This window comes from Mus musculus, chromosome 3 (genome assembly GCF_000001635.26).
Source record: "Mus musculus strain C57BL/6J chromosome 3, GRCm38.p6 C57BL/6J".
Classification (NCBI taxonomy): Eukaryota; Metazoa; Chordata; class Mammalia; order Rodentia; family Muridae; genus Mus; species Mus musculus.
In genome coordinates, this window is record NC_000069.6 from 73,063,337 (window position 1) to 73,088,242 (window position 24,906).

Sequence of the window (24,906 nt, forward strand, 5' to 3'; positions counted from 1 at the left end):
GAGCACAGTATATCTGACACCCAGACTAGACCTTGTAGGACTCTGAGAACAGAGAACATCTGAGGTAAATCGGGACACTATCTGGTATAGGGAAATTGAGATATGATAAATATATTTCGCCTAACACAGTAAGATTTTCTTTTGGTAGTTTGTTATATGACACCATAAATCTAATGCAGACCCTTATCCTAGTTTGTTAATAAAGATGGACATTTAGTAATCAGTTCTTTTGGCCTCATTATATGTCCCTTTGGCCCTTATACTTTCTTTAAAATTGACATTGTAAATTATGGAGTCCCACCCCTAAATAATGGGCTATTTATAGTTAATGTCTGCTTTGTTGCATTTTTTTCCAGGATTCAGTCTTTGAAAGAATACCCATGTACTTACCCAAACTCAGAAAGGGCAGGCATAAGTTTGGGAGGGAAAAATAGTTGGGATTGTAGGAGAAGAATTGAAGGAGAAAGAATGGGAGTAGAGTTGATCGAAATATCAAAATATTTTAAAAGAAGAAAAGAAATAACTTTGTCTTGTCTAAATATCAATTTAGAGATTTATATTTTCTCACTTTATGTTCCCTGATCTGAGTATAGTAAAAGCTTTCTTCTCTTCTTGAAGGACCAGAGGTATCCATAAGAACTCCTTTTGCTTTTTATTTTTATTGGTTATTTTATTTATTTGCATTTCAAATGTTATCCCCTTTTTCAGTTTCCCCTTCACAAGTCCCCTACCCTTTACTGCCCCCCTGCTTCTATGAGGATGCTTCCCCACCCACCCACTCCAGCCTTACCTGCCCTATACTGGGGAATGATCCTTCACAGCTCCAAGGGCCTCCCCTCCCATTGATGCCTGACAAGTCCAGGAGGAGATAGGTGAAAGACTGAAGGAGCTGAAGGCATTTGCAACCCCATAAAGAACAACAATATCAACCAACCAGAGCCCCCCCCCCCCCCCAGCTCCCATGGACTAAACCTCCGACAAAAGAGTATGCATGGAGGGACCCATACCTCCTGCTGCTTGTATAGCAGAACTTCTTTTTAGCCCACAGCCACCTCTTCTGAAAGAAACAACACCTCACACTCTGTCTTTCCAGGTTCTGTTGCAGACAAAGACAGACTAAATGTCTTTGGCTATGTGATTCAGAAGTAAACGTATCTTTTTAAGGTTCTCTTTACACAAAGAATATATAAGTTATTATTTTAACAGAATTACTCATCAAATTTGCAGAAATGTTTGCATAAACACTGACCATAGAAGCATCAAACATTAAAGAAAATGTTTTCTCTAAATTTATCTACATGCTTCTATTAAATGTTTAGATAAGATATTTTGATAAATATTAAATATATTTGTTTGTCTACTGTTTCTTTGCTAGTTACAAATTTCCAAAAGGTTCTGCTTACAGTGTTATGCTGAAACTCTGATTATCTCGGCTGTCTAAGAGTTTCCACACATCACTAGACTGTACAGCATAGAAGTCATGTAATTTAGGATATAATTAGCTAAGAAATTCTCATTCTTAATAGTTTATGTGTGAAGGGTATAGAGAGCAGACAACAGATGTTTAGATCTTACCACAACAAGTATTTTCTAAAGCCATCGCAAGCTCACCAAAAGTTATGGTTTTAAACATACTCATATAAAATTAAAAAGTATTTTAATTAAATATGTTAGGAAAAAACATTCAATCATAATATGAAATAAACAACTCAGTTGAAAGACCAATTAAGCAATTTCTACCTTTATTCTGATGTACATTTTTAATTCCTGCCTTAAATTGTGGTAATTAAGAATTTCTATTTCCCAAAAGAGCCTTGCGGAGTACAGAAGTTAACGATGATTCATAATTTTCAAGAAAAATACACTATCTCTATAGACAAATTTCTTGTTAAGTAGCTTCAATGCAAAAATGTAAAGGAAAAAAAGTACTCCTAAATTTTGATCTATGGTGGAATCTACCTGATAGGATCCTCAAAGAATGACTGATCCACTCTGCAGGCAATAGAGAAATATGCAGTAATCAGATTTCTACTAGACATTACAGTGGAAAAACTTCTAAATATTTGATTTACATAACAGTGCTTAAAACTTGATATTCTTTACTGGAAGAGCCTTTAAAGGGACACTGGAGATAATTGAAGACACCACTGTTGGAATTTGGAAATCTTATTACCCCTGGTCACAGGAACTAGGGGAAACCGCTTCTATCTTGTTACCATACTCATCTGGTTACTATGTTACATTTCTACTGGTAAGGTCTGTGACTGTTTTAAAGTAACAGCCCATTTTAACCTGCTTCTGTTCTCTGTGAAGGCACCAGATTTCTGTTTTGCAAAGCTGTCTTTGAGTTAAGTATCAAAGATGTGGAAATTTCTGGTAGCAGCCTGTGTGATGATTATTTTACTTTGAGATGGATCGCCAAGAAGTGGAAAATTAAATTGAACTCTTGTGGAATTTATGCATGTATGAAATAATTGTATTTTTATTTTATTGTAAAACATGAAAGCAATAAATTTTATAGAAATTCACAGGGATCTGAATGATACCCTCTATGAACGTTTCTGACGATCTCTTCTTCTCTCTCTCTCCTCTCTCTCCTGTCTCTCTCCTCTTTCTCTCCTCTCTCTCCATCCTCTCGCTCATCCTTTTCATCCTCTCTCCCCCTCCCTTCTTTCTTTTTCTAGCTCCCTCTCTCTTCCTTTTTCCCTCTTCCTTCCCCAGTCCCTTGCTCCCTCCCTCTCTCTCACCCTCTCTCCGCCTCTTCCTCTCTCCTTCCCTCCATCTCTTTTATCCTCCTTTTATGTCTTTCTGCTTTTTTTTTCTGTTTCTTATCAGCGAAGTGTGTAAATAAAGCAGTATGCTGCCTATTTAACAAAGAATTTGCTGACATTTCTTGTTCCACCCATAGCTGTTAAAAATTCGCTGTAGTTTCGTGGAGCAGCCTCCAGATGGCGAGCTAGAGTGCATTCTCAGCCCAGAGAGTGGCCAGTTGCCCGCCGCTGAGAATGAAGCTCAGAGCATTTGGGCTTAAGCCGGTTCAGCTCAGAGGTGGGTTTCGGAAGTCTGTGGCGGACCACCGCAGCAAGTCATCACTCAGCGTACAAGCCTTTCCATTTCTGAAAATATAAAGAACTTAAGCATGCGGCGTTCGGAGTGTAGATTGCTTTGAGGTATTTCAAAGCAGCGCTGATCATGGGCAGAGGAGCTGATATGTGCAACAGAAACTACTCACTGGAACTCTTCTGGGTATGAACTGGTCTGATGATCCTTTGTGTGTCAACTGTTCTGTGTCCTGAATTGTGCCTATATGTAGATATTCATTTCATTGTGACTAAGATAATGGGAGCTTGTCGGGGATCACATTGTTTCTTTCTTTTCTTTCTTTCTTTCTTTTTTTTTTTTTTTTCTAAAGAGTGATACAATGGAAGCTTTACAAAAAAAGTGTCTATTGAGGAAAATAAGACGTAAATTATAGCCTAAGTTACACATAATAATGATGCTAAAATATTTTACTAAATATTTCCTTTTTAGAAAAAGAAAGAAACTCAAATTGTTTTGCTGTAGTTTTTGTCCAGGTACTACTTTTAAGAGACAATAGAAAGGAATGTTTCACTATTATGGATCGAACATTGAAATAGTTCTATGTACAGGTGTGAACGTAGCCACACCTGTAAATCCTCAATGTTTTCATAGCTGCACTCCAAAAGGGGCACTGTGTACCTGTGAAAACACCAGGACTAAATGTATACATGCATGTACATTTTGTATGGTGTAATGTTCTCTGAGATGTGTTCTGTTTTGTATGCAAACTAACATATGGGTTCCAAATGCAAAGATGACATTGCACAGTCTCTGCACATGGCTGGACATTTGTGACTTCTCACCTTATTTATGCCTAGATAACTTAGAAAGCCCGTCAAACATTGATTGTAAGTTAATTGGAAATGACAAGGATATACTTGTTTTGCTGTTGTACTTTAAATTGCCCGTGTTTCATCCAGCTCTGCCTTTAGTTTTCTGTGCTTTAACATTCTGAGAAAAGATTGCTTTTATGGTCCGAATGCAAATTATTGTATGAGGTGACTAAATTGGCACAAGGTGCATAGTCTTATAAATATGGATGCTTTCCATCCAGGGTTGTATGTGATGTTCCTGGTAGTTTTAACAGGAGAGTTATGACTGTGAGTTTACGTGACAAACAAACCAGAAAAGTGAAACACGCAAAGGTTCAGAAATACGTGTTAACAAGTGAGGCTGGAATTACTTATTATCGTTACTCTAACTTTGAGTCAGAGCACACTTACCCTCCTACAAATTCCTTGAGAAGCTTACCCATGGAGTAGCAACTGAATTTCCCACTCTGCCATTAAAAACAAAGAAACAACAAACATCATCACCCTTTGATCTTAGAGATATAACACACACAAGAATGCCTAAGATGCTCTGACAAGTTAGAGACTTTTGAGACCCTGCCCTCAAAGGGTTGCCAGTGAAGTCGCTAAGTTGGGCATGTTCAAGAATAGGAGTGCACAGTAAAATCCAAACAAAAACCAAATGCTAATACAAAGTGGACAAACCTGAGGTGTATAAAATTGGAGTACAGTAAGATACCTGGGCTGGGGAAACTAGTAAAGATTTCTGATAAGTAGTCTTCCTGTCAAAAAATCTGTGGGAAACACTCTTGGGGAGTTGTGAAATGCCAGAAAAACAATTCATGCAGGCATTCACATGATGTTGAGTACTTCTCTTTCAGGCCAGTGGTGACCTGGAACTAGGTGGTGGAGTGAATGTCACAAGCTTCTGCACAGTTTGCTCATTCATTTACTCCCACTACAGTAAACATAAATATTCAGTAGCCTTACAATGGCTTAATGTGCTGCATAGCAAGCAGTAAGAACTGGAAGGAAGGTTCAGGCAATTATAGGCTTCTCTTCATCATACCAAGACATACTTTCGAAGGAGTTTTATTGTTTTTGAATGGATTTACTCATGGGTTGGAAATTGTTTGTAAAAGTTTATCTCTACCAATGAGAGAAAAAAGTAAAGCATCAATGTTGAAATGGAGATACCATAAGAACTCTTTCATTACTCTGTATTCTTTTCTTTCTTTCTTTTTTTTTTACTGAGTCAAAGAATTGATTTATTTTTTTATTAGACATTTTCTTTATATACATTTTAAATTTTATCCCAAAATTCCCCTATACCCTCCCTCTGCCCTGCTCTCCTACCCACCCACTCCCACTTCTTGGCCCTGGCTTTTCCCGTACTGGGGCATATAAAGTTTGCAATACCAAGGGGCCTCTCTTCCCAGTGATGGCCGACTAGGCCATCTTCTGCTACATATGCAGCTAGAGACACGAGCTCTGGGGGTATTGGTTACTTCATGTTGTTGTTCAAGTTATGAAACAAATGGATTTAAATTACTCTGTATTCTTGATGCTCGCACATGAAATATGTCCTCCAACATCCAACTTCAATATCTTGGAGTTATTGTTTTATTAAAACCAAGTCATGATTCAAGTGGTTCCAAACAGGTTCCTGGAATTGCCACAACGGACTTGGAATTTTATTCCATTTACACTTTATTTGTTTTTACTAGTTTAACCCTCAGTTTTTAAAATGTTGTGAGGATAATCACAAACTGCGATGATTCGGGGATAATTTACCAGTTCATCCCCATATATCTACTAAAGCCATAGTTTGATATGAGATAAAGGCAGAGAAGCAAGTGGAGAACTGCAGGAAGACTTTGTATCCCAAAATGTACGTCCCTACGTATGAGAACACTTCAATATATTGGCCCGCCAATGACTTTGAGTAGAATGAACGCTCTACTCTTCCGTCTAACTCCTCTGTTATAAAGTGATCAGTGGAGAGACCTTTAGCTCGCTGCTTCCATGGTATTCTGGGAGGTTGAACTTCATGACTGTGATAACAGCCCCTGTTCTCAAGAGGCATTTCCTTTTCTTCTGCTTCGTATTAATGATATCTGTGTTTTGTATGGACACAGTCATAAGTATGAGAAAACTAGGTAATAGTTTTGTTAATATAAATATAGGTTATATTACTTGAGATGATGATACTAAATAAGGAGTAAGTGCAATTTACACATGGGAATACTTTAACAATGAGAAATGAATGCATATCATATGCTATGTAGAAATGCCTAATACCCATCAATGCTGAGACAACAACCATATATATATATATATATATATATATATATATATATATATATATATATGCACCTGGAGATGGCCCCATTACACAAGAGAGAATTTCTCTCTACAAAGATGATTTATATGTCTTAACTTACTTTCCCTGACTCATCTAAAAATGCACAGGAGTGGAATTTCTAAGTTTAAGACCTGAGTGCCAGTGGACTTTTATAAATGCCAATCAAATCAAGTAAAGAATTTCGGTCTCACTCTGAGCTAATCTGCGTAGAGTCAGGCTTTTTCTTCCATCAGTGTCAATATGACAAATTTCCACAATGACTCAGGTTTCCATCTTGCTGGACCTGCCATTCACGCCTTATCCTTAGCTGCTCGAGGTGAGGTAGGAAGACATTCGAGCTTGCTTGAGTCACACACCTGACTCTCACTCAGCCCTGGGCACAGCATGGCTTGGAGACTAATACACAAGGAAAGCTGCATTGTGCTGGGTATTCATTTGGGGAGAAAGGCGATGCATTGTATGTATATTGTATGCTTTCTGCACAGTGCTTGGAGTAAAACAATACACACTTTTTTATTTGTATAATATAATCACATTGAAAAGATTCTTTGATTATTTTATTTTATTTTTATTAGATATTTTCTTCATTTACATTTCAAATGCTATCCCCAAAGCCCCCTATACCCTCCCCCTGCCCTGCTCCCCAAACCACCCACTCCAGTTTCCTGGCCCTGAAGTTCCCCTGTACTGGGCCATATGATCTTTGCAAGACCAAGGGCCTCTCCATCCATTGATGGCCAACTAGGCCATCCTCTGCTACATATGCAACTAGAGACACAGCTCTGGGGGTTACTGATTAGAAGTCTGTTTCAGAAGATCATATTATTTTTCTATAAACTAGCATTCGGAAGAAGTATGGTGTTCTCTAACACAATTGAGATCTTGTTTGATATTGAAAAGTGCACAAAACAAAAATAAACAAAGCAAGCACACGAGCGGTGATAGTTTCCCTGCTCCTGGCTCTGACACTGTAGTCCTCTTTCACCATGACAGAGAGTCCTGCTTCTCTCCGTGTGCATCCAAAGGTCACAATTTTCTGCATTCTGTGTTACTGAATCACTTTAACGTGATTTTCCTTTAGCCTCTCTAGCCGTGCTATAAACTCCATAAAGGCAGAAAGCAAAGTCTGTGCTTCTTTTGGCTCTGCCTGATGTGTACAGCCACAGAAGTTGGCTGAGTTTTTGAAAATCGAATAAAGATAAAATCCTTACTTTTTATACAAATTAAAATACGTCCGTATAATCAAACCTCAGTAGGTTCTAATGGACAGAGTGGAAATCACACCAGTGACTGTGTTTGGTGATTTATTACATTTGATAAGTCTTAGCAGAAGGAGGCATTTACTGGTCATTAGTTAATTATGTGAAATTAACAGCTATTTAACATAATATGAAATAGATCTCAACTCCATAAAGATACACACACACACACACACACACACACATATATATATTTTCTCAAACATTCTCTGGGATTTTGCATAAGCTCAGGTTAGGATGGTCCCAAGTCAGAACTTCTACTATTTAGGAAAACGAGAATAATGAAGAGCAGTAATAATCATCTCTAGTTGCGTGCACACTGGAAAAAACCGACAGACTGTGATGCACAGTTCCCAACTCTAGTCACACATGCACAAGCTCAGTAGTTCTTAAGGGGAAAATAAGATTGGAATGTGTCAAAAAAATCATAGAGGAAAGAAGGACTAATGGGAGGGAGATTAGGAAGGGTGAGGGATTACAGTCATCAAGAGTCCACTTTATATATGTGTGTCAAAAAGCACAGTCAGTTAGAAAAGAAAGAATTAACTACAAGGAGGCTTTGAAGCGTTGATGTGCCTTTGAGCTGTTCTTGGAAAAAATGCCCAGTAATTTCTTGTAATATGCATGTTTATAAGCATGCCACAGGATGTGGAAAGTCAGTTAGGAAGAGCAATTTCTCTTTTTTAGAAAGAGGTAGATAAAAGGTCTTCAACTGTATTCCTAACTGGATGTAGATACTTCTCTGGTACCCGTGGACCAAAGGCTAGCAGGAGAGCTTTTGGTTTTCTAAGATGTATTTTCCCAGGTCTGGGGCTCATTAACAAGAAAAGTAGGAGGGAGACCATATAAACCTACAGCTGCAGCAGTGCGCACTCAGATCGTTTGTCACCTGGCATGAAGTTAGTGTTGGCAGCTCCTGAGCTCCAGCTCAGAGCACCAGGGAGCAAATGCCAGCTGATTGTTGTTCCTGCCCAGCTTGCTGGCTAGCTTTGATACATTCCTCAGATCTCTGCGGAAGTGTTGCTTCCTTGAGGTTCCTCTGCCCTACCTCTCTAGAATGCTCTTAGCACCTTTCTTTACATTCTCCTTGACTCTAATTCACCCCTCACTCCAACCCCACCCCTGTGAGCTCACACTAACCACCTGAACTTCTGCCTGCTCTCCTTCTTAGACTAGGGGCAGAGCTAGTCAACCCTGTTGAATATCTGTGTCTTCACTAAAGTGGGCTTGAAGTATTGATGAATGGTCTTTTACCCAGTGCTTTTATGTCTGTTTGCATATTTTGATCTCAAGAAAGGCAGCATTTGACATCATGTCATACACATATTGTTTTGGTAATACACTGAAGATTTATTCTTGGGATTTTCAATCATAATTGAGCTAATCGCTAAAATAATAATCAGTTATCTGCAATATCACCATGCCACATTATATTAGAAATAAAAGCACCTGTAGGTTCAGTTGACTCCTGAGGTCCTAGAGAGATTAAAATTGACAGTGACATAGATCCTTGCATGGGGCAGAGTAAACAATTGCTAAAGAGGGCTGCTACTCTTGTTTTATTTGGGGAAAGCTGGTTCTCATGAAAATGGAAAGTTAAGCCCCACACAATTAGAAACAGTTTGTTCCCTTATTTCAGAGCCTTCTGTTGCAGATATTTTATTTGAAGAATTTCCATGCAAGCCATATATGGTCAGGCTAAATGTCTCATGTTCACAGCGTGAGAGGATCTTTATCTGTCATTGGAAAGCCTGAGAATTAGGCATGTTAGAAACAAAAGAAACCCTTTGTGAGAAATATGTTCTTGTTGGATCTCAAGCTGAGAAAGAAAAAAAAAGATATTGTGGTTCATTTTAGTAGTTTACAGCAGTTTTATTTTCGAATTTCATTTACATTGTGCAATATTTATTCTTTCTCAAAACTGCATTTTAACAAAAATATGTGAAGTACCTATGATCTGTAAAGAAGGAAATATCACCACTCATGAAGCTGTCACGACTGGTAGTACAGTGGTATTTTCTCTCCATAGCTTCTGACACAATTACATGCAAATATATATGATATATGCATAGTTAACATACACATGGATTACAAGAAAATTTCATAACATGCTCTGTTTCTGTTATCATAATCTTCATGAGGTATTATTTACTTCACCAGAAAAAAAAAGAATGTACTCAATAACTGTATAATTTTGTTTAAGAACTTTGTTTCTGTCTACATGCTTCTAATTTAAAATTCCATTTTTTTCTGATTTTAGCATATTTGAACAACCTTGCTGTGGTGATTTACGTAATAGATGTGCCTATTAAATAATCATCTTAAATGATTAATTTACATCCATTAATAAGATTAAGGTGGAGATAGATTTCTAGTAACAAATAAACAGTCCCACAGAAAGGATTTTAAAATGACTTTGTGTTTAAGACATAATACATTAAAAGTAAATTGGAGACGGGAATGGACTAATGTATGTTGAGTGATCATGGTTTGCTATGACCTACAAATATCAGCACTATAATCACCATTTCTCTGTAATTAACTGCTATTCAAAGTAGCTCAGTGACAAAATCAAACCATTTTAGTGACACTAACTGGATTCAAACATAAGTCTCACACCTGAGTACTTTCATCTTTTGTGTTCTGCCACACAACCTTCACAACATGGTGGTAGGAAAAGAAGGTCCAGCAACAGGTTCACAGTAGGATCCAGCTCAAGAGAAGACTCCAAGGCCTGACATGGTATTATGCTATCCTCAGTTTCCTTGTGTGTAAAGTTAAGAGTGGTAATTACTGTATAGGCCCTTTTTTCTTACCACTAATTTATTCATTTATTTATTCCCATTACATCCTGAACACAGCTTCCCCCCACTACCCCATCACACCAGTCACACCATTACAAATCTCTCTTTCCAATTCCCCCCTCTCCATCTCAGAGAAAAGTATCGCCTCGGCCTTGGGACATCTCATCACAGCAGTACTAAGTACATTCTCAACCACTGAGGCCCAACTGGGCAGTCCAGTTAGGGGATCCAGTGGCAGACAACAGAGTCAGAGACAGCCCATCCTCATATTTTTAGGGGACCCACATGAAGAACAAGTTGCATATCTGCTTCATATGTGTAGGAGACCTAGGTCTAGCCGCTGCATGCTCTTTGATAGGTGTTTCAGCCTCTCTGAGCCCCCATGGAACCAATTTAGTTGCCTCTATTGGTCTTCTCCTGGCGTTCTTGACCCCTCCAACTTGATCACTTCTATCCCTACAACTTCCACAAGACTCCCCGAGCTCCACCTAATGCTTGGCTGTGGGTCTCTGCATCTGTTTGCATCCAGGAAATATCTGTTATGCTGGATGAAGCCTCTCGTGAAACAGTTATGCTAGATTTCTGTCTGCAAGCAGAGAGTATTATTTTTTAATTTAATTTAATTTTTAATTTAATTTCCACACTCCATATTCCATTCCCTGCCCGCCATCAACCCTCCCACTGCTCCACATCCCACACCTCCTCCACAACCAACCCCATCTCCACTAGGATGTCCCCACCCCGACCCCACCTGACCTCTAAACACCCTGGCGTTTCCAGACTCTTGAGGGTTAGGTGCATCTTCTCTGAATGAACAAAGACCCGGAAGTGCTCTACTGTATGTGTGTTGGGGCCTCATATAAGGTGGTGTATGCTGCCTGTTTGTTGGTCCAGTGTTTGAGAGGTCTCAGGGGTCCAGATAAATTGAGACTGCTGGTCCTCCTACAGGATCACTCTTCACCTCACCTTCTTTCAGTTTTCTCTAATTCAACAACAGGGATCAGCTGCTTATGGCCATTGGTTAGGTGTAAATATCTGCATCTGACTCTTTCAGCTGCTTATTGGGTCTTTCGCAAGGCAGTCATGACAGATCCCTTTTTGTAAGTGCTCCATAACCTCAGTAATAGTGTCAGGCCTTGGAGTCTCCCCTTGAGCTGGATCCTACTTTGGACCTGTTGCTGGACCTTCTTTTCCTCAGGCTCCTCTCCATTTCCATCCTTGTTATTCTTTCAGACAGGAACAATTGTGGGTTGGAGATGTTTCTGTGGAATGGCAACCTCATCCCTCATTTGATGTCCCATCTTCCTGCTGGAGGTGGACTCTATAAATTCCCTCTCCCTACTGTCAGGCGTTTCATCTAAGGTCCTTCCCTTTGAGTCCTGGGAGGTTCTTACCTCCCAGGTCTCTGATGCATTCTGGAGGTCCCCCCAACCTCTTATTTCCTGAAGTTGCCTGTTTAAATTCTTTCTGCTAGTCCTCAGGGCTTCAGTCTGTTTTCCTCACCCAATACCAGATCATGCTCCCCTCTTCCCCCAACCCTGTCCACTTTCCCTCCCATGTCCCTCCCTCCTTCCCCACTTATGATTGCTTTCTTCTGTTTCCCAAGTGGGACTGAGGCATCTTCACTTGGGCACTTCAGCTTGTTGAGCTTTTTGAGTTCTGTGGACTGTACCTTGGATATTCTGTACTTTTTGTTTTGTTTTGTTTTGGCTGATATCCACTTATTAGTGAGTATATACCATGTATGTCCTTTTGGGCCTGAGTTACCTCAATCAGGATGATAGTTTCTAGTTCCATCCATTTGTCTACAAACCTTACAATGTCTTCCTTCTTCATTTGATCTTAGCCAAAAGGCCGAGAAGTGGTGGATACACTCCTTCTTAATAGCTAAGTAGTATTTTCATTGTATAAATGAAGTACATTTTCTGTATCCATTCTTCTGACATGGGACATCTGGGTTGTTTCCAGGTTATGGCTATCACAAATAAGGCCACTATAGACATAGTGGAACAGGTGCCCCTGTGGCATGGTGGGGCATCATTTGGGTATATCCCCAAGAGTGGTATAGCTGGGTCATCAGGTAGAAATATTTCATATTTTCTGAGGAACCTCCAGATTGATTTCCAGAATGGTTGTACCAGCTTGCAATACCAACAGCAATGGAGGAGTATTCCTCTTCTACACATCCACTCTAACATGTGTTGTCACCTGAGGTTTTGATCTTAGCTATTCTGTTTGGTGTAGGGTGGAATCTAGGGTCGTTTTGATTTGCATTTCTCTGATCATTAAGGACTTTGAATATCTCTTTAGGTGCTTCTTAGCCATTAGCTATTCCTCAGTTGTGATTTCTCGGTTTAGGTCTATACCCCATTTTTTGATTGGGATGTTTTATTTTTTGGTAATTAACTTCTTGAGTTCTTTATATATTTTGAATATTAGCCCTCTATCAAATGTGGGGTTAGTGAAGAATTTTTTCCCCAATCTGTGGGTTGCAAATTTGTGTTCTCAACTATGTTCTTTGCTTACAGAGCTTTCCAGTTCCATGAGGTTCCATTTATCAGTTGTTGATCTTAAAGCATGAGCCACTGGAGTTCTGTTTAGGAAACTTCCCCCTGTGCCAATGAATTCAAGACTCTTTCCCACTTTCTTTTCTATTAAATTCACTGTATCAGGTTTTTATGTTGAGGTCCTTGATCCACTTGGACTTGAGCTTTGTACAGGTTGACAATTATGGGTCTATTTTCATTCTTCTACATACAGGCAGCCAGGTAGACCAGCACCATTTATTAAAGATGCTGTCTTTTTTTCCATTGTATATTTTTGGCTTCCTTGTCAAAGATCAAGTGACCATAATTGTATGGTTTTAATTCTGGGTCTTCAATTCTATTCCATTGATCAACATGTCTGTCTCTGTACCAGTACAATGTAGTTTTAATCACTATTTTTCTGTAGTAAAGCTTGAGGTCAGGGATGGTGATTCCCCTAGCTATTCTTTTCTTGCTAAGAACTGTTTTCGATATTCTGAGATTTTTGCCTTTCCAGATGAATTTGAGAACAGTTCTTTCAATGTCTTTGAAGAAATGCATTGGAATTTGGATGGGGATTGTATTGAATCTATAGATTGCTTTTGGTAGGATGGCCGTGTTTACTATATTAATTCTGCTGATCCATGAGCTTGGGTGATATCTCCATTTTCTGAGATCTTCTTCGATTTCTTTCTTGAAAAACTTGAAATTATCGTCATATAGGTTAGATAATATGGTTAGAGTTACCCAAATATATTTTATACTATTTGTTGCTATTGTGAAGGGAGTTGTTTCCCTAATTTCTTTCTCAGCCTTTTTTTATCCTATGTATAAAGCAAGGCTACTAATTTGGGTTAATTTCATATCCAGCCACTTTTCTGAAGTTGCTTATCAGGTTTAGGAGTTCTCTGGTGGAAATTTTGGGGTAGCTTATATATACTATCATACCGTCTGCAGATAGTGATACCTTTATTTCTTCTTTACCAATTTGTATCCCCTTGATCTCTTTTTGTTGTCTTAGTGTTCTAGCTAACACTTTGAGTACTATATTGAATAGATATGGGGAGAGTGAGGATCCTTGTCTTGTCCCCAATATCAGTGGGATTGCTTCAAGTATGTCTCCATTTAATTTGATATTGGCTGTTCGTTTGCAGTAAATTTCTTTTATTATGTTTAGGTATGGGCCTTGAATTCCTGATCTCTCCAATACTTTTAACATGAAGTGTGTTGTATTTTATCAAACGTTTTTTCAGCATCTAAGAAGATGCGTATGTAACTTTTTTCGTTGAGTTTGTTTGTATAGTGGATTACATTAGTGGATTTTTGTATATTAAACCAACCTTGCTTCCCTGGGATGAAGCTTACTTGATCATGGTGAAAGATGGTTTTGATGTGTTCTTGGATTCAGTTTGCAAGAATTTTATTGAGTATTTTTGCATTGATATTCCCAAGTGAGATTGGTCTGAAGTTCTCTTTTTTGTTTGGGTCCTTGTGTGGTGTAGGTACCAGAGTTATTGTGGCTTCATAGAATAAGTTAGGTCGTGTTCCTTCTGTTTCTTTTTTATTGAGTAGTTTGAGGGAAATTAGTATCGAGTCTTCTTTGAAGGTCTGGTAGAATTCTGCACTAAATCCATCTGGCCCTGGGCTTTTTTTGGTTGGGAGGTTTTTTGTTTTGTTTATTTGTTTTTGTTTTTGTTTTTGTTTTTTTTTAGATTTTTAAATTAGATTTACTTTTATTTACATTTCAAATGCCATCCCCTTTTCTGGTTTTCCTCCAAAAAACCCCTATCTCCTCCCTCCTCCACCTACTCCTGCTTCCTGGCCCTGGCATTCTCTGACCCTGGTGTATAGGACCTTCACAGGACCAAGGGCCTCTCCTCCCATTGATGATTGACTAGGCTATTCTCTGCTACATATGCAGCTGGAGTCATGAGTCAGACCATGTGTATTCTTTGGTTGGTGGTTTAGTCCATGGTAGCTCTGTTGGTACTGGTTGGTTCATATTGTTTCTCCTATGGGGTTGCAAACCCCTTCTGCTCCTTGGGTCCGAGATTTCTCTAGCTCCTTCATTGGCGACCCTGTGCTCAGTCCAATGGTAGGCTGCAAGCATCCACCTCTGTATTTGTCAGGCCCTGGTGGATCCTCTCAAGAGACAGCTGTAACAGTCAGCAAGCACTTGTTTTCATCCACAAAAGTGTCTGGGTTTGGTGATTGTAAATGGGATGGATCCCCAGGTGGGACAGTCACTGGATGGTCACTCCTTCAGTCTCTGCTCCAAACATTGTCTCTGTAACTACTTCCATGGATACTTTATTCCCCCTTTTATGAAGGATAGTAATATCCACACTTTGTTCTTCCTTGAGTTTCTTGTTGTTTGTAAATTGTATCTTGGGTATTCTGAACTTCTGGGCTAATATCCGATTATCAGTGAGTGCATACCATGAGTGTTCTTCTGTGATTGGGTTACCCCACCCAGGATGATATTTTCTAGTTACATTCCTTTGCCTAATTAGGAATTTTGTAAATTCATGGTTCTTAATAGCTGGGTAGTACTCCATTGTGTAAATGTACACAGTTTCTGTATCCATTCCTCTGTTGAGGGACATCTGGCTTCTTTCTAGCTTCTGGCTATCATAAATAAGACTGGGATGAACATAGTGAAGCATGTGCCCTTTTTACATATTGGAGCATATTCTGGGTATATGCACAGGAGTGGTATTAGTGGGTCCTCAGGTATTACTATGTCCAATGTTCTGAGGAACTGCCAAACTGATTTCCAGAGTGGTTGAACCAGCTTTGAATCCCACCAGCAATGGAGGAGTGTTCATCTTTCTCCACATCCTTGCCAGCATCTCTGTCACCTGAGTTTTGTTTTGTTTTGTTTTAATCTTAGCCATTCTATCTGGTCTGAGGTGGAATCTCAGGGTTGTTTTGACTTGTATTTCCCTAATAAGTAAGGATGTTGAACATTTCTTTAGGTGCTTCTCAGCCATATGGTATTCCTCAGTTGAGAATTCTTTGTTAAGCTCTGTAGCCCATTTTTAATAGGGCTATTTGATTCTCTGGAGTCTAACTTCTTGAGTTCTTTGTATATATTGGACATTAGCCCTCTATATAATGTAGGATTGGTAAAGATTTTTTTTCCCAATCTGTTAGTAGTCCTATTGACATCCTTTGCCTTACAGATGCTTTGTAATTTTTTGAGGTCCCTTTTGTCAATTCTTGATCTTAGAGCATATGTTAATGTTGTTCTGTTCAGGAAATTTTCCCCTGTGCCCACAAGCCAGAGGCTCTTCCCCACTTTCTCTTCTATTAGTTTCGGTGCATCTGGTTTTATGTGGAGGACCTTGATCCACTTGGACTTGAGCTTTGTGCAAGGAGATAAGAATGGATACATTTGCTTTCTTCTACATGTTGATTGCCAGTTGAGCCAACACCATTTGTTGAAAATGCTATCTTTTTTCCACTGGATGGTTTGGTTGGGAGGTTTTTAATGAATCCTTCTATTTCCTTGTGAGATATGGATCTGTTTAGATAGTTTGGCTGCTCTTGATTTAACTTGGGTATGTGGAATCTTTCTAGAAAACCATCCATTTCATCTAGATTTTCCAGTTTTGTTCAGTATAGGCATTTATAGTAGGAACTAATGATTTTTTTTTAATTTCCTCTGTTTCTGTTGTTATGTCTCCCTTTTCATTTCTGATTTTATTAATTTGAATACTTCTTCTTGGCCCTTTAGTTAGTTTGGCTAGGGGTTTATTTATCTCAAATTTTTTTCAAAGAACCTGCTTTTGGTTTTGCAGATTCTTTGTATTGTTTTCATTGTTTCTCTTTGGTTGATTTCGGCTGGAGTTTGAGTATTTCCTGCCTTCTACTCCTCTTGGGTGAGTTTCCTTCTTTTTGTTCTAGAGCTCTCAGGTGTGCTGTCAAGCTGCTAGTGTATGCCCTCTCCAGTTTCTTTTTGGAGGTACTCTGAGCTATGAGTTTTCCTCTTAGGACCTATTTCATTGTATCCCATAAGTTTGAGTTTGATGTATCAACATCATAAAATTAATTAATCGTTATATTTCAAGAGGTGTTTAATTTCTTTCTTTATTTCTTCCCAGACCAATTTAGCATTGAGTAAAGAGTTGTTCAGTTTCCACGTATATGTGGGCTTTCTGTAGTTTTTGCTGTTATTGAAGACCAGCCTTTGGCCATAGTGATCTGATAAGATGCATTGTATTATTTCAATCTTCTTATATCTGTTGAGGGTTGTTTTGTGACCAATTATATGGTTGATTTCAGAGAAGGTATCATGAAGTGCTGAGAAGAAGGTGTATACTTGAGTTTTAGTGTGAAATATTCTATAGATATCTGTTAAATCCTTTTGGTTTATAACCTCTCTTAGTTTCACTGTGTCTCTGTTTAGTTTCTGTTTCAATGTCCTGTCCATTGGTGAGAGTGGGTAGTTGAAATCTCCCACTATTATTGTGTGGGGATCAATGTGTGTTTTGACTTTTAGCAAAGTTTATTTTATGAATTTGGGTGCTCTTGCATTTGGGGCATATGTGTTCAGAATTGAGACTTTCTCTTGGTGGATTTTTCCCTCAATGAATATGAAGTGTCCTTCTTCATCATGCTTGATAACTTTTGATTGAAAGTCTATTTTATTTAATATTTGGATGGCAACTACTGCTTGTTTCCTGGAACTATTTGCTTGCAAGACCTTTTTCTATCCTTTGACTCCAAAATAGTGCCTGTCTTTGTTGTTAAGATGTGTTTTTTTGTATCAGCAAAATGCTGGATCTTGTTTGCCTATCCAGGCTGCTAGCTTATGTCTTTTTATAGGTGTGTTGTGTCCATTAATATTGACAGATATTAAAGAGAGATGACTGTTGGCTCCTGGTATGTCTGTTTTTGTAGGTGGCTTTATGTGTTTTTGGCTCTCTGCTTTTGACTTTGTTGTGAGAATCTTAATATCTTGTCCTTACTTTGATGCAGGTATCTTCCTTGTGTTGGAATTTTCCCTCCAGGATCCTTTGTAGGACTGGGTTGGCAGATAGATACTCTTTGAATTTGGTTTTGTCCTGGAATATTTTTGTTTCTCTGTGTGTGTTGATTGAGAGTTTTAATATCTTTAATAGTGTCAAAGCTTAGTGTCATAGGATGAGACTCAAATTCAGGCAGTCATCGGTGGGCAGTTCCTTCAATCTTCCTTCCATCTTTATCTCTGCGCATGTTTTAGGTGGAACAAATTTTAGGTTAAAGGTTTTGTCTTGGGCTGATTTCCCCCTCTCTCTACTGGAAGTTCCACCTGGCTCACATTAATCCCCTTATCTTCACATCCCCATTATTGTACCAATGGGTCATCTCCATAGACTCTCTGGAGCCTACCCTCTCCACTCCATCTATTGTGTGAGACACTGCCTAGCCTCATTCTACTGATTTCCCAGACCTCTCCCACTTTCAGTCTTATCCCCAAGAATAGTTGTTTTGTGATGATTAATTTCAATAACACGTACAGAAAAATTCGAAGAATCTTTACTACTATTCAGTGCCACTATGGAGGTTGGAACCATCCCATAAATTACTTAGCAGAGCTGGTCAATCTCTAGACATCCAAGAAACTCACAGAACGTTTGTTTTAATTTGATTTTCAAGAGAGAAATTTAAAAAGTTAGATTCAGAATCTGAAGTGGATCACTGTCTTTGTTTCTAACAAGAACCATTCGTGATTCTGACAAAGTGCTACACTAGTAATGACAAAGACAGATGACTAGAAAATGAGGCCAAAGGGAGAAGGAAATTTTAAGAGACATGACAGTCTGCCAGTTACCACATATTTATTGAAAGTAGAGAGATTAAGACAGATGTGGTAGTATACTTCTGCATTTTCAAATGTCTCAGCTGAGGCAGGAGGATCAATTTGAGATTGAAGTAAGCCTTGGCTATATAATGAGTGCCTGAGTAAGATAATGAGACTTTATCTCAAAACAATAGATAGAGCGATTCTTGAAGATTATGAATGGCTGATGTCAAAATAAAACAAAACACTCAAGTCATGAAGACTTTATTTTCGCAGGTTATTTGAAATATAAAATTGCAATAAATAATATATACATATATATATATATATACATATATATATATATATATATATATATATATATATATATATATATATATAAAGATAATAAGATAGCTGGGAAGAAACAGCAGACAGTAAAGATTCATGAAGGTAGAAAGTGCTTGAAAGTTGTAAGTAGATGAAAATAAACACATGGACTATTCTGTTTGTGTGTATAGCCAATGTGCATTTTCTTATTATCTAAAGTAACACATCTAGCATAAATTTAAGATTAGACACTGAGACTTTTTATGTGCTGGAAAAACATCCTAACATTGAGATAATCCTAAACATTTTTCAAAGCAGGATGGTACAGGATTAGCTCCTTTTTCCTCTGCATTTCCAAATAATCCTCTAGGCTTTCACACTGAAGAGCAATTGATGAACCTGTGCTTGTCTCTTAGATTAGTAGATCTCTCAGGACAAGGAGGATGGGGCACGGTATGTCATTTAAGGATGATGCCTTGTAGATAATTTTTGTAATGCTTTGCAGTCTATATCATCATTATTTTTAGTCCATTTATATAAACATCTCATAGAAGACAAAAACTTACTGGTCTTTTAAAGTAAAATGATGACAAAACTTTGAGGTTAACTATTTTGTTTTATGTTTTGTAACATACATGTTTGATCTTGCTCTGAATGTTATTCAGAAGAAATCTTCATACTGATGCAGTCCTATAATAGTTGTACTTATAAAACAGTGGTGGAAGATCACTGTACATATAAGGACACCATGGTCTTTAGAGTAAGTTATGGCCCAGACAAAGCTGTACAGCAAGATCCTTTCTTAACTTCTTTTTATAGGGAAAAATATATTGATGAAAAAATTTTATTACTGAAGATCAATATCCTCCAAAATGTTATTTTACAAATGATTTGACATTAATATATTTAGTATTATTAGTGAAGGTATTAAATTAGGTGGCATAACTTTTATGAAAATATTTCAAGTAAAGTCTACCAATATTTGTAGCTCTGCTATTGAATAATAAAGTTAGGGGCAAGCTTAATGTATTTCCTAATAAGAAAGTGATACTTCTAGTTTATTGCAAAAAGCATATTATGATTTAATGTAACCTTTACATTCTTATAGTACTAGTATTAAAATTGATCTTAATATATAATTTTAAAATATAGTAGGTTGAAAAATAGCTTGAATTCATTATTTCAAAATGAGATCTGAACAATCTCTACAATTTCAAAGCATTTTTTTATTTTATTGTATTTTATTTTATCTGTTGTTATGCGTGTGTGTGTGTGTGTGTGTGTGTGTGTGTGTGTGTGTGTATTCTGTCTGTGAATGTAGGCATATACATGACCAGATGTGTGGGGAGGTCAAAGACTATTTAGAAGTTGGGCCTCTCCTACTGTGTGACTGAACTCAGGTTGTCAGACTTGATGGCAAGTGACTCTACATGTTGGGCCTTTCCTCCAACTCTTAAAATGTTTTCAAAATATCTGGGTCCAACCTCTCTGTTAATCTGCCTTCACCCAAACCTTTGCTTTGAAACTCTTACTTAAACACTTTGCTAAAATACTCCCACCTATGTGGAGAGTAAGAGAAGTTGGCCATTTAGGTTTATCTGAAACCTACCTCCAAAAATATTATAAACAACTTATGTATGTGCCAATGCTAACATGAATTCCACTTCTAGGCAGGTCTTTTCATGTTTCACTCTGATACACCTGCAGGAAGTGTTTCTTAAATTGCCATGAAACCTTATTTGTAATTTTAAAATAACTGTTCCTTGGTTTTGTGATTTACCAAATTGACTGGTTTTTTTTTTTTTAATTTAATGTCTGCTCACCTTTCATCTTTAACCAGACTTCAGAATTTCAAACTTCAGAAACAACCAAACAAATAACAAATAAATCTCTAAGGCACAAGTTCCCAGTATGGTTTTATATGGACTCATGGATGTTTCAGAGGTACTTGTACAGAGTTTAGTACCATGCAGAGAGGCTATAAAAACAAGAAGAGCCACATTTCACCTTGAAGGTTGCCTGACCCTGAGTAACAGCAGCAACATCATATACTTGCTGTGCATTTAATGATGGAAACAACCCTAGTTTAATATTGTAAGAACAAGTAATTTCAAAAATAATACTTTCTGGAAACAGGATGATGGTTCATTCAGTAAAATGCTTGTCAGGCATCCACGAAGGCCTGACTTCCAATCTCCAGCTGCCACTTAAAAAGCTGATTAAGGGTACCTTGTGCCCACAATCACAGTGTTAGAGAGGTGGAGGCAAGAGATTGCTAGGGCCTCTGGACAGGCAATAGCCAGTCTGCTAGTTCCAGGTTCATGAGGAGACTGTCTTAAGAAATGTAAGTGGTGGAATGTGCTAACTGCCACAGGAGTTATGAAAGTGGAAAAGAGAGTACAAGGAAGAATTAGGGATAAAAGGCAAGAGGGAGAGATGTGAGAGAAGGGGAATTGACTAAAACACTTTGCTCAGGAATGGCAAACGGTTATCTAAGGCTATATATGCTAATTAAATATAATGCAGCGAGCAGCAGAGCTGGGAAGATGGCTCAGTGGATAAAACGCTTGTCACTGAAGTGGGAGGATCAGTGTTTAGATTCCAAGGTTCTAAAGAAAGAACACTCTAATTCCAGTCTTCTTTAGGGGCAGGAGAGGAAGGAGTCAATGATGACGCCCCTGGAGAGGTGGCTTATAGTGAGCACGTTAGATACAGTGTGAATCCATGAGATCTTGTTCACAGAGAGACCCTGCCTTAATAAATAAATTAGGAGGGAAAGAATAGGGAAGCATCCCCGCCCCCTAGTTATCAATCTGTGACCTCCTATACACGTGCATACAGAGTATTCACATAGGCCAACACATATTAACTCTTGCATGCATGTCACGCACACACACACATAGAGTTAAATAAATGAATAGATAAGATCTAAAACAATGAAGGACAATGTCTGACACCATTAGGTGTTCACACACTCATACACAGGTGCACACACAGACACACCCTGATGTTCAGAGTGACTGTGTCAACTGATTCCTAATTGATGATTTTTCTCTTCACAAAAATAACCTCTTCAGTTCTAGAGTTCAGAAATTTCACTCCGTCTTTGCCATTGGAATTGACATCTACTGTGCTGGTTTTACTGTATATTATTTTATGTTGCTCCCATTAGAGAGAATTTCATGTTTCCTTCGTGCTTCTTCACAGTTTGTAAGTAACTTTCTATTCTGGCACAATTAGATTGTTTTTCAAGTTTTGTAGAATTTAACTGATTGCCACTTTCTACTGAGAATCTTCTGAACAATGTCAAAGGGAGCTAATCACATGGTGCTTTCAAATAACTAATGCAAGATTGACTATAAAATAGTCACAGTGAATTCATATAGCAAATTAGATTAAATTGGACTCAGTATAGATCTTTACAAACTTTTTACATGTGCACCAGTTTATTAAAATTGACAATAATTCATTGTGACACATTGGTTTGAATTGTTTTTATGATTTTTATGCCTTAATCACAGAAATATGTTTTATATTTATTATTACATTTTAGAAGTATTTATTCATTTTTTCATGTATGTGCAAAAGTGTACATAGATGCCCCTAATGTTTTTAGCAGTTCATGAAGGTCAGAAGAGGTGGGTTAATTCCCTCGAACTAAAGTTATAGGTCATGGTAGGCCACCATAGAGGGGCTGAGATGCAAGCTGGAGTCATTCTCAGAGAGAGTATCAAAGCTCTTAACCCATTAAGACAGCTCTTCATCCCTGTTCTATTACATGTCAAGATATATGTTTCAGCTTTGTACTTATATTTTAGATGGTTCACTGTTGCATCCTTACATTTGCCTAAGAATTTAGAATGGAGCTTGGATCTTGCATTTGTGTGTGTATAGTTCAAAACTGGGCAAATCACAAATGGACAAAGAGATGGTGCCTCGAGCTTTTATGTGAGACACGAAGAGGATGCGGCAAGTCACAAAGGATGATGAACAATATTGACAACAACGAGATGTCTAGTTTTATATATAAGGATTCTGGATGTGAAAACCAATGCTATGAAATGAGTCTGCTAGCTTTGGAAATTCATTGTGTGGTGAGAAGCATGCTTCAGAGCTGACAAGTTGCTCTGTTTAATTTAGCCTAAAACACTACTTAAACAGATCAATTACTGATCTGGTTTTTATTATAAAGAGATTGTAAAGGAGGAAATTTCCTGTATGTCAGGAGTGAATGCATCATCCCAGAACTGTATTCTGTGCACTGATTTCTTAATGTCTAATACGGTATTACTTTATATCAGATCAGATTAATTATAATGATAAATATAAAATGCCTGAAGTTGAAAGAAATGAAAGAATTTTAGGCAGTAAAACTTCAGGATATTTTTTAGAGCTGCAGTAATGACACAGATCAAGGAACTGATATCCGGGCTTCATTTTGTAAGTTTATTTACCCTAGTCAATACCATTAACGTGTGCGTGTCAACTCATTTTCAAGTATTAATTTCTAAATAAAAGAAACTAGTCATAGTGCTGATCACAAGAATGAAGCTCTTTTTAAGCAGGAGAAGAATGTTTAACTCCCTTTTTCTCTCGATTATAAACTTATCATTTTACTTATCTTTTAAAGAATGCCTTTTTCTATCCTCTCGTTCTTTATTCCATCTGATGCATGCGCCAGGTTGCAGTAAAGACATCTCAGAGTACTGAGCTTCAGTAAGTTGAGAACTCAGTGTGAACTGAGATGGTGACCTGATTTGTACATCAAAATACATGATGCTGCACATGCAAGAAGACTTTTGTCCTCCCCGAAAGCATCATTATATACAAATCTCCCCACTTTGTGGATATCTAGCTGGAGGCCCAAATTCATCTTCCTGGAACACCTGGCTCTGCTCTTAGCCACCGTATTCTTGGTAAGAAGAATGCAGTTTAGACACAGAAAAGACTGAATGCATGTGTGTGTGTCTAGGACAGGATGGAGCACTTCAAATTCCAAAGGCAAATAGAAAAGGCTACATCAGCTTGTACATGCACTTCTTCTATCTTACTAAAAGCCATTCTGAGGTTGGTATACTTTCAATATTTTTCAGTGTTGTACATGAGGAAACCCATTTGATGAGGTCTTTCTTAAATTCACATTTCATACTTAAACATGTCTGTGCTTAATCATAGCATTGCAATTTAGCACCTGTGAGATATAAACAGTACCACAGCATGAAATTACCTGTAGAATTGGGATAGAGTACTTAGAAGGCTTCAAGTCAATGGGAGGTTTCAAACATATCTGGTTCATATTTTAGTTTTTAGGCGTTTGGGTTTTTGTTCAGACAAGGTTAACCATGTTCTTCTAGTTGATCTCTAGCTTGTGACCATCACCAATATTGGAATTCTGAGATTTCTGGCACAAACCAGAAGGACCAGCACTCAATGGACAATGGGGTTTATCTGTAGTTTGCATTGAGCTAAAGAGGCATGTGCTTTGTGGTTAAGAAGAATATTACTTGCAACAACAAGACAGATGAATTGGGGGGAAATTTTTGCTGTGCATATGTCTTTAAGTACTGTCAGCGGAGATACTGATAAAAAGAGAGAAAGGCATTCAGGAAAAAAAAAAACAGTTATAAGTAGGTCAAAGTGAAAACAAATGTACAAAGAAAGAATTAGAGACCACGATTTGAAATTACAAGAAAGGTAAAGATATATTTTGCTCACATGACTGAACAGTTAATGATGTGGTGGTTCTAAAAATAAATTCTTAACTTAATGGCAGGATGCTTGGGATTCTTAAAACTTTAATTAATTTATTTATTTAAAATTTGAGACTAAAGCTAGCTTGGGATTTATTTTTTTTTCAATTTTTTATTAGGTATTTCGCTCATTTACATTTGCAATGCTATACCAAAAGTCCCCCATAGCCACCCACCCCCTCTCCCCTACCCACCCACTCCCCTTTTATGGCCCTGGCGTTCCCCTGTACTGGG

At 37.9% G+C, this 24,906-nt stretch overlaps 1 long non-coding RNA gene across 1 annotated transcript in view; it reads left to right on the forward strand.

The window, feature by feature from the left end:
* The first annotated feature begins 3,014 nt into the window (after nt 1–3,014).
* The window catches only part of Gm20754 (predicted gene, 20754), a 528,480-nt gene continuing 506,588 nt past the window's right edge, over nt 3,015–24,906 (forward strand). The window contains exon 1 of the long non-coding RNA NR_040557.1: nt 3,015–3,246. This is a non-coding gene — a long non-coding RNA (predicted gene, 20754). The remainder of the gene's footprint in view (nt 3,247–24,906) is intronic.